The sequence below is a fragment of the Mycetomoellerius zeteki genome, unplaced genomic scaffold (assembly GCF_001594055.1).
Source record: "Mycetomoellerius zeteki isolate Tzet28-1 unplaced genomic scaffold, Tzet1.0 scaffold433, whole genome shotgun sequence".
In the NCBI taxonomy this organism is placed as follows: Eukaryota; Metazoa; Arthropoda; class Insecta; order Hymenoptera; family Formicidae; genus Mycetomoellerius; species Mycetomoellerius zeteki.
In genome coordinates, this window is record NW_017257428.1 from 1,593,482 (window position 1) to 1,607,348 (window position 13,867).

The following is a 13,867-nucleotide window of genomic DNA, read 5'->3' on the forward strand; positions in this document are numbered from 1 at the left end:
TCATTTCTATGTGTATTTAGCACAAATAGTTTCACACTTAAAAAATGTTTTCTATTTATTTTATCTTTATCTAAAGAATGTATGGAACATTGTCATTCTTATTTAATTATAAATTATCAAAGAAATTAAAGAAAACGATGAAAATTAAAAATATAATGTTAAGGTATCAGAAAAACCACGCGAGTAATTATGTTAAAAAAATATTGCGCGAGTAATAATGTAAGCCTTTAAGACTATAAATAGGGATGAACGATATTAAAAAAAAAACACCAACGTTCAAATAATTATTTATAAAAAAGACTATGTAACATTGTCGTTCATGGAAAATTGATTCGGTTTGTACAATTGACGATTCTTCGACAATGATTAAAACAACTTGTTCCATAAGGTTTTCTCATCGATTCAAACAAGTTTTTAGACGAAAGTGAAGGAAAAGAACGTGGGGTTTGACAGGCGATGAAGTGAAAGAGACTTATCAAGCGCATCGCCTTGTTTCTGGCAATTAGTCATGATCGACGTCACGCGCCGAGTGTTTCCAAAGTCCATCGCGACTAATTGCCGCGAAGGCGACAGCCACGAAGTAGCCATCGGAAATTTGTCAATTGCAGGTAACTTTGGCTCGTTCCGCGCACAGTTTCCTCGCAGATGTTCCTGATAGGCTAAAGTTACGGGCTACGCTTGCGGAGCACCTTACTTCGATGGCCATTCCCTTGTACACCAATTTCTTTATCCCCCTCATCTGCTGCGCGTACACACACACACACATACACACATACGTACATCCGCCTCCTCGGCCACCCCACCTTCTCCCAAGTCACCCTCGTTACTTTCTTTGTTTTCTTCCGCTGTCAAATGTCGCGATCGTAAAATCGATACCCACGGCTATACCTACCGCTGAATCCAAGGGGAATTCGCGTACAGATTCGTGAAAATTCGAAAATTTCGACCTGTTATTTTCAGATATGAACTTAACTGAGAAAAAATGTATGTCAAAAGGTTCTCAGGAAGAAATAGATACTATTCAACGGATATAATTTCCTATTACATTTGATTATACTAAAAATTAAAAATTTGTTTTAATTTATAACTGGAATATATGACGGGTCTTGAACCGATATTCATAGTTGATTCTTATATTTAAGATCGTCTTAAATACAGTCTTAAGATGTCATGAACTAATCACAGACTCGAAATAGTCTTAAAATAAGAACTAAATACTAGTTTTGGTAACCCTAGCACATTTTCCTAATTTTTAAATCGTACAATAATTTTGAATAATTTTGTTTCACAATTTTATTTTTCATAGTTTTGTTCTATTTATATAGGTTAATTATTATACTATATGTTTATGCTAAATTGAAGTATATTGTAATTTTTATGTTGATTAAAAATTAAAAAATTTCTTCTATATAACAAGACTTTAATGGATCCCTTTAAAGGATCTATATATTCCTTTAGCGTTACAAAAAAAATGTGTTCTTGTTACGGGCTAAAAGTGTGTAGATTCTTAAATATTTGTCTAATTATGTTAATTATATTAATAATAGTTTGGAGAAATATATTATATGACGTTTATGTTAGCGGACTTAAAAAAATATAACTGCGAACTTGTTTCGGGAGAAAACACCAACTCATTAAGTGTATTGCTACAAGGGGAACTATTTCGAAGATGACGGGAACCATTAGTGAGTAACTAATTGAGGGGTTCCGAGGTAAAACCCGGTAAACTCGAGTAACAGACATTTATGCAAATGTCAGTTACCTGATTTTACGTCAGAACCCCTTAATTAAACACAGTTGTCAGGTGGACATTCCAAGAACTTAGAAGTCAGAGTTAAAGAAAATCGCACGTAAGTGTGCGGAACATTTATGGCGTTTTTAAATAGCCGAGCTAAAAGTTTCTGTAATGAACAGTAGCATGATATCGCGTTATATTTATTTGTAGACAGATTGAAAGTTTTACGCCGTTTATATAAAAAACAGAATAAAATAATAAAGAGAAAAAACAAATAAATTTCAATAAAAAAACAATCCTTTTGGCATCAATTCGCTACGCAAGGAATTAAAATAAAATATTTTTTATCGTTGGATATGGGAAATAATCACCTGTCGAATAACTCCTTTACTTCTCGCCTTGCGTGCATACACAATTATCCTTTCAAAATCCGTAAAAGCGTTCCATTCTCGTATACGCCTGTTATTATATCCACCTATCTCATTCTATTCCTGCCTTTCTCTCTCTTCCTCTCTCTCTCTCTCTCCACTCTCTCTCTATTCTCTCTCGTTTCCATTTTAAAATTGTTCATTTAAAAGCTTACCTCAAACCCTATTCAAAGCCACACATGTTGCTGGACGCGGTCAAGCGCCGTTTCGTTATATTTTCTCAGGATACTCTCTCCGTCTCGCACCGCGCATCGCGATGCGTCGCGATGCGTCGCGATGCGTCGCCTCACCCAACGCGTTGTCGACCGGATCTCGCGCGTCGGCCACGTGACGTGGCACGTATACGCGAGCGTCGGCAGGCGTCGAGACGCCGCCGGAAAAGGGGCGTCCGCGGCTTTATGTTCCCGTTGGGAATTCCGTTCTCATGCCTCACGGCGTTTCGTTTCACGTCGACGTCCCGACGCTGCACGTGAAACTACCGTGCCGGTACATGCACACGCGCACACACACGTACACATACGCGTGGAAACGTGCGCGTATGTTCAAAGCCGTACTGTCAGGCTGGACACGAAACTTTGCCGGATCGCCTGCCGTGATCCGCGAGTCACGAGACGCGATACGCGTGTCAGGATCGGCTCCGCGAGACGATCGCGTGCGCAGATGTATTAGCAGATTGTTGTTGCAATTTAGCGTTATGTGATTAGCGAAGCGCACGGCGTGTGTGAGCACTTAGTAAATTGGCTCAAATCAAATAGTAACGATATTTGTAATTAGAGGTATCTTAATTTTAAATATCTGCAAGAGTATTTTTGCGCGTGCAGTTTTTTCATTTACGTAAACTCGTATTTGAATAGTCTAAGTTTAACAATTTGCAATACGGTAATTTGCCAATTTTTACAATATGGCAATGCCAAAAATAATTTGAATTTCGAGACTTTTTATACTTAAAACTCACATGGAAATATCTGCAACTTATGTAAGATCTATCTTCGTATTTTAAGGATATTGAGCTTATTAATCGAATTTATCCATGCTTGATATTTTCGTATATCGCATTGAATCAAATCTGCGTCTTCATGTAACAATATTTTTATACTGAAAATATGTACATACATAATAATAGATAATAAGAGCTTTATTGAAGTACGGAGAAAAGAAAATACATAGATTAGCATGTCTGGAAGGATAAAAGTACAATCAGATGATCAGATGGTCTCTCAAAAAGATGAGGCATCAGCAACACTGTTATATATTAGCCCAAACCTTAATAAAATTCAATTTGTATAATAATTTAATACATATGTATGAGAGACGTACAATAATAGATGTATGGAGAGTTGCGAAGATGGACATAAAAATTAAGCGATAAATTGAATAAATATATTCATAGAACAATTCGCATAGAAACACCGGAATTTGACAGCAGAACGTATAAAAAGATAAAGAAAGAAGAAAGCGCTGCAAAACATATATCATACTTAGAAATGATATATTATACTTAGAAATAGGAAGCAACATACAGAGATGCGGACATTCCAAAAGAAGAAAGAGATGAAGACGAGCGGATGTCACTTGGTAATAAGTTACAATATTTAACTCCAGCATAGAAAAAGATTTATATTTGGATGTGCGGTGGAGAAGATAAGATAACAATGATTGAAAGCGAATGATTGATTATGCAGGAGTATATGAAGTTCATGGTTATAATCGAAGCAATCTCACGTAAGTAAGGTGGACTTCCAGAACGCAAGGCATTAAGTACGAAACAACATAGATGCAAGATGAATCGCTGCTAGATATTTTTAGCCTGAGGCTTGAAACAGTAGGATTAGATGATCAAATCTTTTAGTTTGTCAAATAAAAACACACGGAAAGAATGATTTTGCTGAAGTATCTAAAAATTTAGCTAGGTACAAATCTGAAAATAATTTTATTAGTGTATTAAATTAATTATGTATAGAAAACTTAAGCATGATGTGCAAATAAAAAGTTTTGATATTTTAATGATCAGCTTGAGCGTAATTATTTTGATAGTCCAACGAATTTTATATGTTCAGATTTGTACCTAGTTAAATTTTATACTTCTGCAAAATTGTTCTTTCCGGGCACGAGTTTTCAATGCGATGAATTCGATTTCGCACTTGGCTATTCAGATTTGTATAAACGTAATCAAACAGCGAAAGGACGAGCATTTGGGAAATGAGAAGCTTTTCAGTGAAAGGAAGAGAACATAGTCGAGAGAGTATAACGGTATAACATACGCGAGACGTGTATAAGCAGCTTTACATTTGATGGTCGAAAGATACGTACGGAGTCGAAGTGTACACCGAATATCTTCAATTGATGGGAATACAATAGGAACAGAATTTAAGGAAATTAAACGGTGGAGATGAAACAGCACGTATATCGATTATCAATCACATGCTAAATAGATCATTTAACCAATGAGTTTATTGAGAACTATAATATAATAAAATTAACGTTCATTGTGTCTTTTACAATACAGATCATTTACTTAATCTGATTCTCATTGTCTATCACTTTAAAGGTAAAGCTATTTATCTATCTCGATGAAAAGAAATAAAAATATCTGCAATTTGCTACCTTAATTTTGACGAAATTTTAAAGTCAATTTTTCCTCAACAAAAATATTGCAATCTATTGTTTTCAAGTCATAACTAATACCAGGCGGTGCAAAAGGACATATCCCCTCTCCGTATGTGGTTGACGACGACAATAATGACCAAGACGATGACGATAATAATAACGATGTATCTGAATCTGAAAAGTAGCAGTTCGGAACTTTGCTCGCGATATCTCCGTGCGTAGCTTCGCTCGTAGGGCACGTAGAAAAAAAATAAAAGCATTTTTATCACACAATCCATGTGGTGCCTATCGATTGAGCATATATAGAATCTGATCAGTTCAGCCGTTACCGAGATCCGATTGTCTCAGTCTGCCGCAACTCGTCGGTTCGCGTAAAGGAGGCACGGCAGTATCGCTGCGCTTGGTTTAGCGCCGAGACACTATCGTGTGTGTCTCCAGATTAAAGAAGTATTTAAGCAATTTAAGACTCTCGAAAACTAGAGATTTCAATATCTTCTTTTAGAAAATATCGACTTCAAAGCACATCAAAATTGAGATAACAATTGAGAATATTTTTATCTGCATCAAGTATTCAATAAATATCGTCAATTTCATTAAGCTCTTGATTCTTTCGGAGTCTACATGAAATCAAAAATCAAAAGGATTCTTTTAAATTACGAGATATATAGTATGAGAGAAATGATTTTGATTGCGTTACTTTTTGTATAACTTTACGTTTTACGTTTTAGCGTCAGTTATTCTTATACTTTTTTATGTGACAGACATAAAAAAAGTCCTTCGATCGACTGTGGTTCAAGCGGGTACGTCAGACGTAACGTTCGAGAGAATCGGCGACGAGGAATTTAAAGTTTGTTCGTGAAATTCGAGCATCTTCGCGCCGGAGTATGCGCCAGATACGAGCACCCTCGAATTTAAGGATGCTCGAACAACTGTTGCGTGCATCCTTCGCAGCTTCTTCCGCGTCGTCTCGTCTTCCGCACGACTGCTCGCGCAGCATGCGTCGCGGCGCATCGCGCCGCGTCGCTCCGCTCCGCTCTGCCTTGCTCCGGAATATGCGCGGCGGGTTCGCGCGTGCGAGAGGTCGCCGCGGGCGGACGGGACGGCCGACGTCGCGACGCACGGCGTCGCGGCAACGGGTGCCGAGCGCCGCGCCGTCAGTTTGCGTCTGCCTAGGGTCGCGACGTCCTCGCTTCCACGTAGCACTGAGATCGCGCCACTCCGTTTCGTATACGCGATCGAACACCGGACGGCCGACGACGTCCCGACGAGGGACGCCAGCAATCATAACGTTCCGATCGCGATCGATCGATAGATCAGAGCCACGTGACTGATCGTCGCCAAACATCCTTTCTGCTTTCCGGCGACCGGCTGATCCGGGAGAAGTTTGAGGGAATCCTCGGGTGTTCCGGGGTGACCTGAGAATTCTTAGAATTCTCCTAGGATCCTTGAGAGTCCTTGGAGAAGTTTGCGAGATAAGTCGGGACTTTGCTAACACTCCGAAAGCAACTCGAAGCGTCTGAGATATCTCGCGAAAGTTTAAGGAGACATAAGAAAGCTTGCAGATTTTTGGATAAGTTTACGAGATGGCGAATTAGTTTGTAAAAAGCTTGAAAGTCGCAAGTTTTTAAGGAAGTAGAGCTCGAAATTTTGAGACGTGTGGAGCAGTTAGAAAGTGTTCGAGACATTATCGAGAGCCACTGAAAACTCTGACAAGTTTACAAGAATCTTCGGACATCTCCCAGCGAGGACCAGAAATTCTTTAGCGATCTGCGAAATTTTTATAAAAGATCTAACACGATTTCAGTTTCAGCTTTTGAGACTCGTGTTCCAAGGTTACCGAATAACTTTTTCCGTCGCGTAGATTTTTGGTCACGTGGCCGCAGAGTTGCAAAACTTTCGAAGCTCTACCTTGAAAGTGTGCATTGCGTTTTATAATAAAGGAAGAACTTTTTCTTGATTCATCGCTATTTTTATAAGATTTAAAGGAAGACAGTCCAATCAAAATAAAACTGATTAAAAATGAAATTAATAAAGAATTAATCTATTTGGTGTCTCACACATCTTACGATCTATCAATCTATTATCGAGGACTTTCTACGAGATCTTCATTGCAAATTCTCAGCTCACGAGTGTTTCTCTAGGACTCTGAATCTTTATCGGAAGATATTTTCACTCCACGGTTCGAGGACTTTAAAGTGAAAAGGCTTGATGTTTAAAAGGCTTCTGATTATATCCTGCCTCGTCATGATTTCGAAGAGTTCTGTTTGAACAGTCCTGAATACAGTAAGAACGACATAAGTGGAATTATCGAAGACCAATAAGGTCTTGAAGTTGATCGATCTGAGGCCAATATTTTTGAAGAATTGGTGAATTCAATTCAGCGACTCGTGGAGACTGAAGGTAGATGGATCTATTTTGATATCTGACAGAATTGTTCTCTCCACTACAGAAATCTCGGTGAGTAATGATAATCTTTAATTGTATTTGCGTCTTGGATACACTGAACAATTTGTGTTAAATTTAACACATTTCGTGTGTCTCAAATGATCTATTTACTCAAATTTTTATGTTAATTTAACAAAAAATGAATATGTAGAAAGTAACATAAACATTATGTGAAAAAATTAACATAAAAAATGTAACACTAATATAATTTGTAGCAAACTGTAGAAGCATATTTTTCAGTAAAATTAATATTTATATGTTAAATTAACACGTATTTTATTCATTTATCTTATTGTTAAAATTTACTTTTTAAAACAGAATGTTATTTGTTAACTTACACATAGATTGTGTTATTTTGAAAAAAATGTAGAATACCAATTTAATACAATATATTCAAATAACATAGTCACATTATGTTAATTTAATACTCGGATATTTTAACAGTTCCACACAAAATTTTAACAAAACTTGAGAGTGGATTGTTTTTAACATAAATACTAAATGTTTTTTTTACTTCGTGAGGGTTTTAAAATTTAATTTCTATATATCTATAGAAATAAAATTTTTTATATAATAATAAAAACATTATTATTAATGTATTGATATATTATAAATGTTACTGTATAAATTATGCATTTTTAAGAGAAAAAGATTATATCCAGAAAAAAATTAGAAATCGATTCACGTACGAATAAAAAATAATTATTTTGATTATACGATTCTATTGTATATGGATATGTGTTATAACTTTATAAAAAATTCTTAATAATCTTCGTATCTATCTCTTGTTCTAAAATTTAAGCATTCAAAGTATAAAAAAATACTGGGAAAATATTTTTGTTAATCCAAGAGCAATTTAAATTTAAACGCATAAAATCCAAGCGCATTTACGGATTCATAGAATTTTTATCGTGTAATTTATTACACACCCCATACTGCATCCTCGAATATATACCGCCTGGTATTGTCACTTGTTTCGAGCGACGTAGTTTTACATAGTAATAACATAAATATTCAAATATCCACAAATATAAATATTCCAAAAACCGGACTAATAAAATAAATATTCGAGTAAAATGTAAAAAGAATCCTCAAAATGTTCGTGGATATTTAGTCATTCTACAAATTACAGATTATATATAATATGTAAAGCTATCCAAACGAGACATGGATATCAAAAGCGAAAGAGAAGTTAGACATTTCGCATTACCTGTTCGTCTATTTACAAATTCCAAATGTTCAAAATTTGAACGCATTTACGGATTAGCGAGCTTTAATCGTGCCATTTATTACCACGTGCCACGTTATATCCTCGAATGTACACCCCGCCGTATTGTCGTTTGTTCCAAGCAACGAGTTAGATTACTGTTGGGTGAACTTCACAACTTAATTCTCTTTCGCGTCGCAGCAGCTGCGAATATCAGTCTGTGCGATTGCTCGCGAGCTTACGCGTCTCACTCGCAAAATCTCCGGCTAGGATGAGCTCCGGCGCGGCGCGACTAGCAAAACTTGGCACTAAACTCCCGTATTACCTTTGTCGTTCGCTCTCGCAGACTGGATGACGGGCTGTACTCGTTGTACTAAAACTCGCTGCCGGAAAATTCGTTATCAATTTCTGCTTATCGGGACGTGCCGTCGCTACTTTGAATAAGGACTCGTTCATCCGCTCGGACGAACCCCTGAGAGCGTGCGCGGGGATTAACTTGAAATCAGCGCCGCGGCGTGTACTGATTAACAATCGTAATTAAATTCTTTCCACGCTAATGACTGCTGGCACTTGAGCTCCGTGCAAATGATATTTAAATTAGCACGCGTCCTGTATACTAATCAAAGCTGAACCTCTCCTCACACGCCACGGACGTGCTCCCTTTCACCCGAATTATTAATTAATATCGCATTACGATCGCATCAACTTTCCGCGATTTATCTGGGAAAAATTGGATACTCGGGAAAATCGTTTAAATAATAATCTCGATAACCTTGTTTTCACAGAAAATTAATTACTGCCGTTACGTTCGTAATAATTTCTTATCAATTCCGTCAACTTTAATAAATGCCAAAAAGGCATTTATTAAATCATAGTAAGGAATCGGAGAAGTCTAAAATTAGAAATTAGTTTGAAGTTTTTATCAAAACGTAAAATGTTAATATTTAAAATTAAATTTGAATTTAATAAATTAAGACAATAAAACCTTTTTAAATCTTTTAGTTCTACCTTTTAAAAATGTAACAAATGCATCAAAATATCTCATTCAAATAATCGTTCCAAAATTACATGATTCTAGGAATGTCGCGCAATTATTCAAAGTCGCGTGAATATTTTGGTTCATAACGGATTATTTTAGCCTCATCTAATACGAAGGCGGAGGCAATGTTTCACACGATTTATTAGAAGTATGTTTACGAAACGAGGATAAGTGGCTTTTTCGGTAAACAATCATGATTGTTTACACAAGGTCTTGCGAGCACTGCGGTTCTTTCGTTAAAACAAGCTTGCCAATATCTACATACAAAAATTTTTCAGGGACTAAAAAAACAACCAATCTCGAAATCGATGTTAACCAAAAGTTTTATTTTATACAAGAATAAATTTTCGAAAGGAATCAATAAAATTATTTTGTTATTACAAGTGAAAAATAATATTTAATTAAATTCTATTTATAAGATTTTTCGATTCTCTCTTCCTTTTCTTTGCTCTCTTTTTCTAAAAATAATTAAAATATGAATGAAAATATACGATAAATATGCAATCTATTGTAAATGAAAAATTTTTGAATAAATATAAATGCAAATAAGCATTTACCAAAATGCTGATACTATTGGTAAATTAATCCTTTCTTCAAATAATTGAGTTTTCATAGCTTTTCGATCACTAATTTTGATCATTATCAGCCATATAATTAAATTATTCTTTAATTGGTGATAATTTACGAGTATAAAACTAGCCTTATCTGTGTTCAGTGATTTTGTATCAACGAGTTGTAAATTTTATGATGTAATTAATACGGTCCTTTCTACGAAAATATGTCAATATAAGCTCAGTATTCAAAACGAGCTAACAAAGTTCCACAGGTATGTCTGTCGAATATTAATAGATGGTTTCAAAGCACATTCCAATGGGATTGGTTAATCACGCGTGTAGAATTTTATCAAAACGTTGTGAATACAGAGACCATGAATTTTCAATTTCGATATATAATGGATTTCTACATTAACTTTTATAGAACTTTATAAATTTGAATATAAAATATTGGTCCAATTTATTTCAAAAGTTGCTCTATAACAAATGAATAAAAAATGCAATACCTTTTTGAAAAAATCAAAATCAAGAATATATTATTATGTATAAAAGTTCAATCAAGATTATTTTTACTTCTTAAAATGGGAAATTATATTATGTATGTATATATTCTGATTATGCGCACTAATTACGCGATTTTGACTCGTTTAACGTAATGTAAGACTGAATTAACATGAATTACTTTACAGTAGTAAAATTATATTAATAAAACGATGATACAGAAACAAGATGTAAGTTTCGTAGTTCACAAAATGTAAATAATTCGAAGGAGCATAGCATGTTTTCCTGAAGTACTCCAGTTCTGTATATGCGGTGTATAACATTCGCATGCAATATTAAATATAAACTGAAACAACACATTTCTGCAGACTGGATAAAATGCAACAACATAGTCCGAATGGCGGCAAAAGCAGCTGCATTCCAGCTGCGCAGAAGTGCATCCCAAATGCAACTGGTCGGCTGCGCAACATTCCGCAATAGCTGCGGTCATTTTGAACACGTTGGGTTAGCCAGGAATGTTAATAGAAAATACTCGGTGTCTCCAGACTTTAATTATGAGGCGCGAATGGTGATCGCGAGGGAGTTGGGATAAAGGGGCGAGATGGTGTAAACGTGGGTTGGCGCAAGAAGGGAGGAGGATAAGAGCCTCCACTTCCGCGAAGTCTCGAATTACACAGAGGGTGAAAATCGTGCCGCTTGTTCGACGGAAACGTTGCATTTACAACAAAGAAAGTATCAAGAATTGGCAAGATCTTGGACTGTTGGCGAGATATTGGAACAAAACGGCAAACTCGGAAGAATTCTGAGCGTCTTAAGGAAAATACGCGAAAGGACGTGAAGTATAAGAAAAACGCAGAGACCCAAATGGAACAGAGAGGTGCAAAAAATCGAAATGAGAGTCGTGGGAAAGATCACAAGAAACTAGATGAGAATGAAAGAAAGAACGAGAATGAAAGGAAGATAAGGCCACGGTGAACAGGACGAATGTCATTGTGAAGTCTGTCTCTTCTCTTCGCTCGACTTCGCATTGAGTCGATTTTCAAGGTTGATCTTCGAAACGAGTTGCCGGTGCCGCAACGTTAAATCCGCGATTAAAATGCATTGCGTAAAATCAGAAGGGTGGCCTGCGCTCCGTTTCGTTTCTGCACGGCGAGTAAATTACGTAGCGCCGTCAATCCGGCTCGGATTTCTCCAAAGCCCTGGGTTCACGGAAGACGGAGCAAAGCGGAATAAGGGAAAGTAGAATGGGCGCGCGAGGCTCAACGAAGCAAGTTGAACAAGGAATAGAAGGACGCGCGACGTCCTAAGAAGAGATGAGGTTAAAACCGGAGCTGAAACTGGACCAAGAAAAATAAGGAAAGCAAAGCGCGCGATAATACGAAACGGAGTAAACCGAAGCGGGGTAGGTAATGTAAAGAAACGAAGCAATGCAAAGCAAACGGGAATGTAGTGGAGTGAAAAATAGAGCAGAGTAAGATAAAATACAGCGTATAGAGAGCGAAGAGCGAGATTCAGAACATGAACAAAGTAAACTAGAGGGAATCGGAAGAAGCGGAATGAGAAAAGTAAAGAAAAGTAAAGCGTAGTGAAATAATACAAAGCAAAAAAATAATAAAATAACGCAAAAATAAAACCGAGTAGATTAAAATGAAGCAACATGGAGCAAAAGTAAATTGTATAATAAATCAAAAGATCGAAGCTTATAAAACAAACTATAAAGATCGGTACAAAAAATGAGGAGTGAATTGAAAGCAGGATATAGTAGTATAATGCAAAACGAGGATGACATTATTACATTATTATTTTATTAATTATCAATGTTTCTACTATCGCAATGGAAATGTTTGGTTGGAAATTTTAATATTGAATAAATTAAATATCGAATATGGAATTTTGAAAAAGAATAAGCCCTAGTTTCGATATCGATTATTTATAAATCGTATAATTTAAATAGTATTATAAAAATTTATAACGGTAATGTGATGAAACACACGGTGAAACACAACGGGGCGCAGATTAAACGCGCGCGCGTTATCTATTGCGATATATTTATACGTTAGTAATTGTTTAACGCAGTTTTTGGATATAATCGAAGCGATTTATATTATTTAGATGAACATAAAGGCGCCGTTTCCGGAGTTTCGATAATATACGCATCTAGCGAGGAAAGGGGGTGGGAAGCGAAATGGCGACAATGAAAATTCGTTATCCGTTGTAAAATGAAATTTACGCGCCGGGCGCGATACAATGGATCATCTCGATCCAAACGTATCGCTTTTTGCAGTCGCGAGCCGAGGGTTCGACTATTCCGCTCACAAGCTGCGTGTGAAAGATGTGTCGCGCGGATTTATCCGCGAGCGAGTCGGCCACAAAAGCGGCCCCTTTCGCCGCTCTCGCGTTTACGTGCCAAAATGCGTCACGAAACTACACTCGCGCAGCTGCCAGCCTGTTCGATTGAGTTCAAAAGGATCCAAAGATTTAACGGTTTTGCGATCCTGGACCAGGGTAAGCGATGGTCCGAGTTTGTAAAGACGCAGCGGATCCAATGCTTCAGATATTTAAGTATCTAAAGCGTAACACACAGAGATATTCCAGAGTAAAATCGCTGCAAAGAGCACCCTTTTATTCGTTTCGCTTTGACGCACGTATATATCGCGAGTTAGTTTGATACACTTGTAACTGCAAATATCGAAGTGAATCTAAAGATTTAAAGATCTAAGTGCGGAGACATCGATGAAGTGTGGATATTGCCTTTAAGAATCTACAAGATTTCAATATTTATTGATTTAAAATTTTCAGACTTTGAAAATTTAAACTAGAAGAGACGTTTTTAATTCCACAGTTCGCAACAGACCTGGTAAATATTTAAGGATTAAGTAAGTAAACTTTGAGATCTAAAGTGTCAGATTTATGGGTGCAGTGACGCAAGTCTTTAAATGCTTTTGCTAAAAATATGGAGCGTTAAGAATCTTCAAACTTTGTATTAATAAACATCTTCAAATATTAACATTTTTCATATGTCATTTTTCTAAATATTTTATCTACGGTATTGATCTACTTACATTTCGTGAAATATATAGTACTTTGTGAAAAAAATTACAACTCAATTGTTTTAATTTCAATCATCGATTACAGAAATATTATAATCTAGATATATCACCCCAATCATTGAATAAACAGTGGATATAGATTTAATTTATATTCTAAAAGAAATTAAAAAATGGGGCTTTTAAAAAGATTATGTTTCTCAGACTCACGTAAATCGTTCCAGACATTCTATATATTTTCCGTATTATTTTAAATTCCGATTATTAAGTCTATATATCTTCAAGCACTTGGAGATTCATAAAT

At 36.2% G+C, this 13,867-nt stretch overlaps 1 protein-coding gene across 1 annotated transcript in view; it reads left to right on the forward strand.

Annotated features, from left to right (window-relative positions):
• Nucleotides 1-7,154: 7,154 nt before the first annotated feature.
• Nucleotides 7,155-13,867, forward strand: part of LOC108726649 (heterogeneous nuclear ribonucleoprotein C-like 2) — a 118,422-nt gene continuing 111,709 nt past the window's right edge. Inside the window, exon 1 of the mRNA XM_018454336.1 lies at nt 7,155-7,227. The gene's annotated coding sequence lies outside the window, so the exon portion shown is untranslated. The remainder of the gene's footprint in view (nt 7,228-13,867) is intronic.